This window comes from Ornithorhynchus anatinus, chromosome 5, assembly GCF_004115215.2.
Source record: "Ornithorhynchus anatinus isolate Pmale09 chromosome 5, mOrnAna1.pri.v4, whole genome shotgun sequence".
Classification (NCBI taxonomy): domain Eukaryota; kingdom Metazoa; phylum Chordata; class Mammalia; order Monotremata; family Ornithorhynchidae; genus Ornithorhynchus; species Ornithorhynchus anatinus.
The window spans coordinates 71,992,040-72,002,146 of record NC_041732.1 but is presented as its reverse complement, the minus strand read 5'-3'; positions in this window follow the sequence as shown (position 1 = coordinate 72,002,146).

Below are 10,107 nucleotides of genomic sequence, written 5' to 3'. Positions count from 1 at the left end.
CTCCCTCCCTCCTTCCCGCCCAGCACACGTGGCCCCGGCGGTCCTGCCGGAGGCGGAGGCCTCCGCCCCCTCCCTTAACTCTTTCCTGGGCAAAGTCGGACTACCCTGCCGTCCACGGCTGCCTGATGCCAAACCTGAGCAGCCCGACTCCCCCACCCGCCCCCTGCCAGTCCCGGCCGGGCGACCCCCTCGCCCTCCCCCGCCCGAAGACTTCAACCAACGGCCGTCCCCGCTCCCTGCAAAAAAAAAAAAAAATCAACCGGCAGGGACGGATTTAAAAAAACCCCAAAGAAATAAGGCGGAAAAAAAACCCCAACACACATCCAGAGGCACCGACCCCGCCCTGCAACCGTGTGGGGACTTGGCGGCCTGGTTAAAGGCGGGGGTGCGGGCCCGGGTACAGCAGCCTCGCCGGGTCCCGTCCCTTGGCCCTCCTTGATTTAGGGTCACGCCCGAACCCGGGCGCGAAAGCTCAGACCGGCTGAAACTCCGACTCGGCCGCCCTGGAAAAATAAGGCCCATCGCCGCCGGGTCCCGCCCAACCGGGCCCTCCGGGAATCTCCTGGGCCGGTCCCGCCGCTCGCCGCCGGCCCCGGGGACCTAGACCGACCTTCGGGATCTCGGGGTGAGTCGGAGGCCACCCCAAACCTTTCGCCCCCACCCCCCCGGTTAACCGACACCGTCTGCTCCGGGCGCCCCTTTGCAAACACAATCACTGCAGTCCATTTCCCTGTTGCTCTTTTCCCGCCCGGTCGGGTTTTTTGAGTTTCCAAACGAATGTAAATAGGCATCCGTTTCCCAGCTCCTTCGCCCCCCACCCCTTTCATACGTAAATTTCCATTCTCCCCCAGTTAACAACTGCGGGGGAGACAACCGCTACGGCTTCCTGTGAGACCCCAGTTTCGGGCAGAAGCTGCCCGATTCTTTAGCCTGGCTCTAAGGGGACGATTTGTCCAAGATTCCTATTTCACAGGGGAAAAACTGTCCCTCAAGGTCAAATCTGCTCAAAGGCCCGGTGAGTCGGTGCCGTCAACCAGTCAATGGTATCTACTGAGCGCTTACTATGTGCAGAGCACTGTACGAATCGCTTGGGAGAGTCCAATACAACAGAGCTGGCAGATGCGTCCCCTGCCCACAGTGAGTTTTCGGTCTAGTTTATACTCTAGGCCTCAGGCCAACTTAAGTCACCAATACCTTCCTGCACGGTATCCGGGGAGGAGGCAATCACCGCACTCAAGTCCATACAGACCACCCCCAGTCGAACAAAATAAGCCTGAAAAGGATGTTCTCAATCATTCGGTGCCCGAAAGCACGAACGTTTTAAATAGCGATGGCAAAATGTCGATTAGACGGTAAAGGTAAGCCCGGCAATGGGCAGGGACTGTCTCTATCTGTTGCCGATTCGTACATTCCAAGCGCTTAGTACAGTGCTTTGCAGATAGTAAGCGCTCAATAAATACTATTGAATGAAAATGACCCCAAAGTAGGATTCAGCCGGATAGAAATGTATTAATTTAAAACAATATGCCCTCGTGCCTCAATATCGATGGCAAAATGACCCCAAAGTAGGATTCAACAGGATAGATGTATTAATTTAAAACAATGTGCCCTGGTACCAAGCGCTTGGAAGAAAAAACTGCCATTTATAAATTCCACTTATGGTAAAGTCTGCTTCCCGACCAGTCAGTCCTTGATTTCATTGACTAATGCCTGAATCAAGAATTACACAAATGCTTCCTGTCCTCCCGAACCATTTTTCATTTCGTTCTCCACTCTCACTTTCCCATTTGCTGAAATTCCGGTGTAGTTTTGTACCGAGTACATGCATAAACAAGAAAATACACACAGGTATACCACGGTGCTGCTTATTGCCCATAGATGGGCAGTTCACAAAGCTATTAACAGCAGCAACATTCCTCAGCCCAGGAGTTCGTGCCAATAAATTACTTGCACAGGCAGTGTGACAAAGCCAGAGTAGGCAGTTACTGTGATATTTGTAGGAAAGAGGACCACAATCATTTAGACTGGAACTACAGGCTTTAAGAGCACGTAATCCTTGCAAGTAATACGAGGGTTATTCAGCATGACTGCAGTGTGTATCAGCTTAACAAACTGGACATCATAAACAAAACATTAAACTGATTCATCTCCTGGACTCCACAAGTCGTAGCCAAGTGGAGAGGGGACAACGCCGGAGCAGAATGGGACAAAATTAGACCTAGCAGCTGTGGGTAGGCTTTCGAATTCCTACTTCCAGGCTCTACTACCCTTTTTTGCCTGCCCCCATCTGGTAAACAGAGAATGTGAACCGTGGTCATAAATGAGCCACAAGGCCATTCTGCGTGAACCGCACACCCAATAAATATAATCGATAATAAGGGGAGATTTAAGGTCCTTCCTGTATAGGCACTGTATTTCCCCCTGCCCCCTCCCCCCCCAACAACATGCCACAGTCAAGCACACTGACGTGACGTTAAGAAAAACAATACTCCCGCAACAAGTCATCCGGTGGCATCACTAGCCAAATGCACACTACCAGACTACCGAGTATTTGCCAAAGAGGTGCTTCTATTGGAAGGCTGCTGGACGGAAAATCATCCACCCCTCCTCAAAATGTGACCAAAGCATGACTGACATTCTTCCAGTATCTTGTTCTGAAAAATAAATACCTATAATTTCACTGTCGCATCTTTTTTTGTGGACACCGGCCTTTTGCTGATCCCAGTATTCCCAACTCGCTAGGAAACAGTTGAGGACGGATGTTCTTCAGGGCTAAAGAAAAATAAGCGGTTTCAATGATAACTTTTGCACACCCAGATTTATAGAAACACCAAGAAAGACAACTGAGTTTCAGTTCCTTCACCCATCAAATTGGCCATTCATTTTTCCCGAGGCTTCAGGGTACTAAGAGCAGTTCAATTATGCTAATAGCTTCCATGTGTGGGGAGAAAATAAGTTTGGTTTCTTTATAAAGACTTGTACTTTACACATGCAAACCACCGGTTCCCAAATTTCTTTCAGTGCCAGATGCACATATGCATTGCCCTGGTGGAACATTTGGTTTGTTTGCCCATAGTTTTAAGCAGTGTTAGGAAGGGCTAAAATATAGCTCGACATATAAATAGGATATTAGACTGTAAGCCGGTCATTGGGCAGGAATTGTCTCCATCTGTTGTCAAATTGTACATTCCAAGCACTTAGTGCAGTGCTCTGCACATAGTAAGCGCTCAATAAATACTATTGAATGAATGAATGAATATTAATAAACTACTACCTGATGGAGGCTACAGAATGCTGGGACATTTGAATATCCTCCACTGGGTCACTACAGTGAAGCAGGGCAAGGACATGAATAGAAAAATGATTAACATCCAATTATCAGTATTTAAAAAAAACGACGATGAATCCTTCACATAACCTCTGAAAACAAGATAGGAAGACTTCTCGAGTGGGGACGGGGGCAGGTGCGTAGATGTATTAACTGGAGGAAAATCCTTCAGAGGAGAAATAATCCTTGTGAAAGATAGACACTTTCAGAGAAGAGGTACAAAATAGATTACTTGGGAAAATTCTAATCCACCAGTTGATTGGATTGAGAAAGCTAAAGCCACACACATTTAGTAAATGACTATTTTTTCTAGTCATCCTAAAATAAGTGGTATTCATCACATTTTTAAACTTGCCCCAGCATGCTTTAGTGTTGCTCTACTCTTCTCCCAGTACTTTTATTCAAATTCATCTCAGAATTTACATTCGCCTACTTTTACAGAAAGGAATTATGTGCAGGGATCGGGATGGATCTACTCAGAGTTAAACTGGATTATTTCCAGATTCACCTCTTTATGCCGATGGTGTAGTACAGCTCAGCTGACAAATAGAACATTTGCTCGTATCTGCTGCAGTAACTAGGGCTCTCTAACACCCTCCCAAACAACTGCTCATGGGAAATAATAATAATAATAATAATGCTGGTATTTGTTAAGCACTTACTATGTGCCAAGCACTGTGCTAAGCGCTGGGTAGATACAACGTATTTGTTAAGCACTTACTATGTGCCGAGCACTGTTCTAAGCGCCAGGTTGTCCCACGTGGGGCTCGCAGTCTTCATCCCCATTTTCCAGATGAGGTAACTGAGGCCCACAGAAGTTAGGTGACTTGCCCACAGTCACACTGCTAAGTGGCAGAGCGGGATAAGAACCCACGATCTGTGACTCCCGAGCCCGTGCTCTAAGCTAGAACAATCATAAAAGTAGAAAAGTTGAAGGTATAGATTAAATTCCTACCATGAATTTTCACTTCTTGCTGCACATTCATCGAGCTATTGAGTTCAGTTGACGGATACTGTTCTATCCTTTAAAATACGAGGAAGCGTTAGTTAAGCATCTAAATCTCCTTAGATGTGCTAAATCTTCCACAGGAAGATCATCGAAAAGACAGACCGACAAAAAAGTCCTAACTGTTTTTTATTTGGGGCTGGGGGAGAGGGGAGGGGGCAGAATTCATTCATTCATTCATTCAATCATATTTATTGGACACTTTGTGTGATCAGAGCACAGTACTAAGCGCTTGGGAGAGTAGAGTACAACAATAAATGGACACATTCCCTGCCCACAACGACCTTACAGTCTAGAGGCAATGCAGGAAGCCAAGTACAGAACACACTCTCCTATTTCATCAAATCTATTTTAAAGTGTCGTAGGTTCCAACAGTAATAAGAATTTCCCCCTTTAAATTGTAAAAAGATTGCCTCACAGTAGAGTCCGTATTAAGCTCTTCTTTCACCAGTTTGGGCGAGTTTTCTAAACACAGCGAGTCAGGAATGAGAATTTTAAATTTTCATCTCTTTTTCTACTACTTTATGCACCTGGGCTGGCCATTTCACCTGTTTCTTCATTGGCAAAGTGAAGCTTCCATTGATTGTACTTAAGAGTTATGAGGAGCACCACTCTGAACATACAAACTGCCTTATCCTCTGCTCCCCCTTCCCTCCCCATCGCCCCGACGTGCTGCTCCCTTTGCTCTACCCCCTTCCCCACCCCACAGCACTTGTGTATAAATGTACATATTTATAATTATAATTCTATTTATTTTTATCAGTGATGTGTGTATAGTTTAGACTGTAAGCCCGTTAATGGGCAGGGATTGTCTCTGTCTGTTGCCAAACTGTATATTCCAAGTGCTTAGTACAGTGCTCCGCACACAGTAAGCGTTCAATAAATACTATTGAATGAATGAATCTATAATTCTATTTATTTATAATGAGGCTACTGACGCCCGTTTACTTGTTTTAATGTCTGTCTCCCCCCTTCTAGACTGTGAGGCCGCTGTGGGCAGGGACGGTTTCTGTCTGTTGCTGAATTGTACTTTCCAAGCACTTAGTACAGTGCTCTGCACATGGTAAGCGCTCAATAAATACAACTGAATGATTACTAACGATAATACTCATGGTGGTATTTATTAAGCGCACTTTCTTTGGACTAAGTGCTGGGATAATCCGATCCAAAAACAAGGCCCCCGTCCCCTATGGAACGAACAGTCTAAGAGGTCGGGAGAGCCGGGTCCTTTCTTCCCAGTTACAGAGGAGGAGACTGAGGCACGGGGACCGGGTGATTTGACCAAGGTCACACGGCAGGCCAGAGGCAGGGTTGGGGCCTAGGATTTGGGTCTTCTGACTCACAGTCCCGTGTTCTTCCCACTGGGTAACACTACTTGTAGTCAAAAGAATGGATAACCCCGTCCCTCTCAAATCCCGGCTGTGGACTCGTGTGGATGACCTCATCAGAACCACCCAGATCCCCGCCCTTATTTTTTGTTGCGATTTTTTGAAATGCCTTATTCCTGGTGTGCCCCGCCCCGTCTTTGGCTTTGCTGGTTGAGGGCCACTTGACTGCCCAGAGAGGAACTTTGACCTCCATCTATCACCCATCTTCCTATAAGGACCTCAGAATAGCACTGACCTTTTTTTGCAGTTGTATCATATTGCAAACTGTTACCTCATTTCATGTCTACCCTCAATTCTTAGGATACTCCCACCCAGAACTTCCATTTAAATTCGTCAAATTTAATTTCAGTCTTTTCTGAATTTTTCTCTCATTAATATTTGTTCTTTCATTTGTTCTACTCTCCTTAAGCCTCCTTACCGGCTTTCTCCATCTTGACTGCGAATCCCAAGGACTCTCAATTTCTACTCTTAGTACAGATGGATTAGGAGGAAAGGGTTTATCTCCTTTCCTATGGTTATCCAAAATATTAAAAGATACTAACGATAACAACGGTGTTTGATGAGTGCTGAGTAGGTACTAAGCGCTGGGGTAGATAAAATCGAATCTAATAGATCAAATCTAATGAGGTTCTCATCTAAAAATCTAACAGTGGTTCTCGCAGCGTCAACCAATGGTATTTAGGAGGACCTACTGTGTGCAGAGCGCTGTACTAAGCGCTTTGAAGAGTCCATTGCAATAGGGTCAGAAGACACGCTCCCAACCCACAAGGCCCTCACAGTTTAGAAGGGGAGAAGCTCCCTCTGGGCAGGGAATGTGTCTATTATAGTGCTGTGTCGCTTAGCGCAGTGCCCTGCCCTCAGAAAGTGCTCAATAAATTCAAACTCATTGATTGATTGGGAGACACATTAAAGTAAATGAACTAGGGTGAGGAACATAAGTGCTGTGAGACTGAGGGTGGGGTGAATAGACTGTAGTCTGTCAGCTCACTGTGGGCAGGGAATTGTGACTGTATGTCTCCCAAGAACTTAGTCCAGTGCTCTGCCCACAGTAAGCGCTCAATAAATACAACCGACTGATTGACTATCAAGTGCCGGGATTGTCTCTATCTGTTGCCGAATTGTCCATTCCAAGCACTTACTACAGTGCTCTGCACATAGTAAGCGCTCAACAAATACTATCGAATGAATGAATGAGTGCTTAACGGGTACAGATTCAAGCAGCCATTTGAAACTGATTCTGAAGATGAGAGAAAACTGTTTTCCATTAAGGATGAGATTTTACGTTTCACAAGTAACGTGAAAAATAAGTACTCAAATCCCTTACTCATTTTTTTGATTTGATGGTATTTGTTCAGCACTTACTATGTGCCAGGCACTGGTCTAAGCATTGGGGTGGATACAAGCTAATCAGGTTGGACACGGTCCATGTCCCACTTGGGGCTCACAGTCTTCACCCCCATTTTGCAGATGAGGTAACTGAGGCCCAGTGAAGTGATTTACCCAAGGTCCCACCGAAGACAAGTAGAGGAGCGGCAATTAGAACCCAGGTCCTTCGGACTCTCAGGTTCGTGCTCTATCCACTAGGCCAGGCTGCTGCTTTAATCTTCAAAAATATATGTCACCAATGGAACTACGAAGTATATATTGACTGCCAATAACCGGAACAAAATATTGCATTTTCATCTCCTGAATTGGTCATTTCACCCCATCCAAAATTATAAACGGGCACACTGAAAAAGCCATTTCAAATAAAAATAATAACTGTGGTATCTGTTAAGTGCTAACTCTATGCCCAGCGCTACGCTACAGGTTGGGGTAGATACAATACCCTCCGATCAGACAAGGTTCCTGTCCCATAGGAGGCTCGTAGTATAAATAGGTAGGAGAACAAGTATTTCATCCCCATTTTACAGATGAGGAAACTGAGGCTCAAAGAAGTGAAGACATTTGCTCACGATCACACACCAGGCAAGGGACATGGCTGAGATTAGAACCCAGGTCTTCTGACTCCCAGCCTTGTGTTTTTTTGATATTTTATATATATAATGTACTGAAACACTGCACACCAAACATAGGAGGAAAGAGGCCAAGAGAAGCAGGATGGCCTAGTGGAAAGAGCCTGGGCTTGGGAGTCAGAGGTGGTGGGTTCTAATCCCAGCTCCGCCACTTGTCTGCTGTGTGACTTTGGGCAAGTCACTTGAATTCTCTGTGCCTCAGGTACCTCATCTGGAAAATGGGGATGAAGACTGGGAGCCCCACGTGGGACAACCTGATGACCTTGTATCTCCCCCAGTGCTTAGAACAGTGCTCGGCACATAGTAAGCACTTAACAAATACCATCAATATTATTATTATTATTAGTGGGTCGTGCACAAGCTTGGGAGTCAGAAGGACCTGGGTTCTAACTCCGGCTCTGCCACTTGTCTGCCGTGTGACCTTGGGTAAGACGTGTAACTTCATTCATTCATTCGTATTGATTGAGCGCTTACTGTGTGCACAACACTGTACTAATGCTCGGAGTGTACAATTTGGCACCAGATAGAGACAATGCCTGCCCAACAACGGGCTCACAGTCTTCTCTGTACCTGTGACCTCATCTGCAAAATGGGGCTCAAGACGCTGAACCCCACAGGGGCGGGAGGCGGGGAGAGAGAAACCCGATTAACTTGGAGCTACCTCAGTGCTCAGCCCAGTGCTTGGCCCATAGTCAGGGCTCAACAGATACCATTTTTAAAAAAAATAAAAATCTCCAGAGGGAAAATTGAGGGGAGCTCTCACAAAAGGTGCGGGCGCGTGGCTCAGTGGGAAGAGCACGGGCTTTGGAGTCAGAGGTCATGAGTTCAAATCCCTGCTCCGCCACTTGCCAGCTGTGTGACTGTGGGCGAGTCACTTAACTTCTCTGTGCCTCAGTTACCTCATCTGTAAAATGGGGATTAAGACTGTGAGCCCCACGTGGGACAACCTGATTCCCTTGTGTCTACCCCAGCGCTTAGAACAGTGCTTGGCACATAGTAAGCGCTTAATAAATACCAACATTATTATTATTATTATTATTCATTCCAAGCGCTTAGTACAGTGCTCTGCACGTAGTAAGCGCTCAATAAATACGATTGACTGAATGAATGGGGGTTAAAAAATGTGAGCCCCAAGGGGGACAACCTGATTACCCTGGATCTAAACCCTGGATCTACCCGAGCGCTCTGAACAGTGCTCACCCCATAGTAAGCGCTTAGCGAATACCATCGTTATTATCGTTTGAGAATATTATTCTTTATTAGTAATATTATTATTATTATTAGAGAAGCAGCACGGGTCAGTGGAAAGAGCCCGGGCTGGGGAGTCAGAGGTCATGGGTTCTAATGCTGGCTCTGCCGCTTGTCTGCTGTGTGACCTTGGGCAAGTCACTTCACTTCTCTGTGCCTCAGTTCCCTCAGCTGTAAAATGGGGATGAAGACAGTGAGCCCTACGTAGGACCACCTGATGACCTTGTATCTCCCCCAGCGCTTAGGACAGTGCTCGGCACGCAGTAAGTGCTTGGCCCATAGTAAGCGCTTGGCACATAGTAAGCACTTAACCAATACCATCATTAAGGAGAAGCATTGTGGCTCAGCGGAAAGAGCCCGGGCTTGGGAGTCAGAGGTCATGGGTTCTAATCTTGGCCCCGCCGCTTGTCTGCTTTGTGACCTGGGGCAAGTCACTTCACCTCTCTGGGCCTCATCTGGAAAATGGGGATGAAGCCTGGGAGCCGCACGTGGGACCACCTGATGACCTCGCATCTCCCCCGGCGCTTAGGACGGCACATAGTCGGCGTTGAACCGAGGCCAACATCATCATCGTTAGTAGGGAAGGGGAGGAAGCAGAGGTAAAGCCAGGAGGAGGAGGAGGAGGAGGAGGAGGCGGAGCCGCCGCGCTCCCTCCTTCCTCCGTCGACCCCCCGGCGGAGAAGAAAAGAGGAGGGGTCGTGTGGGGAGCCGCGTCGTCCTCCTCCCGGGCGGGCGGGCCGGTCCTTCGCGGGCCGCCCTCCCCTCCCCTCCCCTCCCCTCCCCCTTCCCGCCGGAGCCCCGGCCCCGCCCCCTTCGCGCGGCCCCATGGGGCTTGGAGTCCCCCGCGCGGGCCGGCGCGTCCCCCCGCCGCCGCCCGAGACTACAACTCCCAGCAGCCCCGGCGCCGCCCTCCCGCCCGCCTCGGGCAGGGGGGCGGACTACATTTCCCGGCAGGCTGCGGGCCGCTCCCGCCCGCCCCTCGGAGACACGAGCCGAACTGGGCGTCGGGTCGGGGAGCCGGTCCGGTTCCCGCTCCCCGCCGGCCCTCGGCCCTCGCTCCCTCCCTCCCTCCCTTCCTTCCTTCCTTCCTCCCTCCCTCCGCCGGTCCCCCCCCCCCGCCCC